A 1,614-nucleotide genomic window follows, 5' to 3' on the forward strand; every position below is an offset into this window, starting at 1 on the left:
AACTAGCTCTGTAGATCAGGCTGGTCTCGAACTCACAGAGATCCGCCTGCCTCTGCCTCCCGAGTGCTGGGATTAAAGGTATGTGCCACCACCACCCGACTGTTTTTTGCTTTTTATTTTGCTTTTTTGAGACAAGATTTTGCAATGTAGCCTTGATTAGCCTGGAATGTCCTTATTGCGATACAATTCATATACCAGTTGTCTTATTTGTTGTAGAGAGCTGGCTTGTTTGTTTGTCCCCAGCTGCTCAGCCCTGAAATAATCACACAAAAACCATACTATTTGCAATACTGTTTGGCCAATAGCTTAAGCATATTCTGGCTAACTAATATCTTAAATTAACCAATCTCCATTAATCTGTGTATCTCCACTAGGCTGTGGCTTATGGTAGGGTTACATGACCTCTCTCTAACTCTGCCTTCCTTCTCCCAGCATTCAGTTTAGTTTTCCTCCACCTAGCTCTGTTCTGCCCTGCTCTGCTATAGGCTCAAAGCAGTTTCTTTATTTAACCAATGGTAATCACTGCATACAAAGGGGAATCTCACGTCAGTCTTAGTTGGGGTTTTTATTGCTGTGAAGCAATACCATGACCACAACAACTCTTATAAAGGAAAATATTTAATTGGGTGGCTTGCAGTTCAGAGATTCAGTCCATTGTCATCATGGAGGGACATGGCAGTGCATAGACAGACATGGTGCTGGAGAAGGAGCCAAGAGTCCTACATCTTGATCTGCAGGCAACAGGAGTGAACTGAGACACTGGGTGTGGCTTAAGCATACAGGAGACCTCAAAGCCGGCCTCCACAGTAATATGCTCCCTCCAACAAAGCCACACCTCCTATTGGTGCCACCCCCTTTGGGGGGCATTTTTTTCAAATCACCACACCAGTATGTTCACCACTATATAATGAGTAACCATTGCCACTGCCTGATAGCAATATACTTTCACCACCCCACAGAGACCCCCCTTTGCCATGAAGCAGTTGCTTCCCATCTGCCGGTCCTTACAGATTCCTAACCTACCTTCTGTCAGTTGGTTTCCTGTTCTGGTCTCTGACCAGGTGGTCATGCTTGCTTAGCATCCATGAAGACCTGGGTAAAGGCCTTAGCACCATATAAACTGGGCATGGTGGTACCTGCTCATAATCCCAGCACATGGGCAGTGGAGGCAGTAGTGCTCCGCTCCTCTTGTTGCCCGATGGTCCATTGTGTGCGTACCACATTGTTGCTAATTTTTAGCTGGGTTATAAATGACGGGAGGCAGATTACATCTTCCTTTTCCATTCATCAGCTGTCTTGGAGCCCGGCCACCCTCTGGGTTACTGTGAACGACGCGGCTGTGACGTTCCCAGCTTCTGTGTGAGTGTGCTCTCCTGCCCTTTGAGTGTAATCCTAGAAGTGGGGAAATGTATGTAACGTTCTGAGGGACTGTTTGACAGTTTCCCCAAGGGCCTGCACCATTTTACTGAGCCCTCAGCAGTGGGTGGGTGCTCATTCTCCATGTCACCATCAATACTTGTTGCCTATGTGTTTTGGTTTGGGCATCCTGGTGGGAGTGCACTGGTATCTCACTGGGGTTCTTATTTTCTTTCTTTTTTTTTCTTTTTTTTTTTT

The 1,614-nt window shown here is 46.3% G+C and overlaps 1 protein-coding gene across 4 annotated transcripts in view; it reads left to right on the plus strand.

Moving 5' to 3' along the window:
- Positions 1-1,614, plus strand: part of Rusc2 (RUN and SH3 domain containing 2) — a 55,954-nt gene that overhangs the window by 35,623 nt on the left and 18,717 nt on the right. For 2 of the 4 annotated variants that reach the window (XM_026786593.1, XM_013351896.2), the window contains exon 2: positions 1,292-1,359. The exons of the other annotated variants lie outside the window; for them this stretch is intronic. The gene's annotated coding sequence lies outside the window, so the exon portion shown is untranslated. The remainder of the gene's footprint in view (positions 1-1,291; positions 1,360-1,614) is intronic. 4 annotated transcript variants of the gene reach the window in all.

Source organism: Microtus ochrogaster, linkage group LG5, assembly GCF_000317375.1.
Source record: "Microtus ochrogaster isolate Prairie Vole_2 linkage group LG5, MicOch1.0, whole genome shotgun sequence".
NCBI classification, from domain to species: Eukaryota; Metazoa; Chordata; class Mammalia; order Rodentia; family Cricetidae; genus Microtus; species Microtus ochrogaster.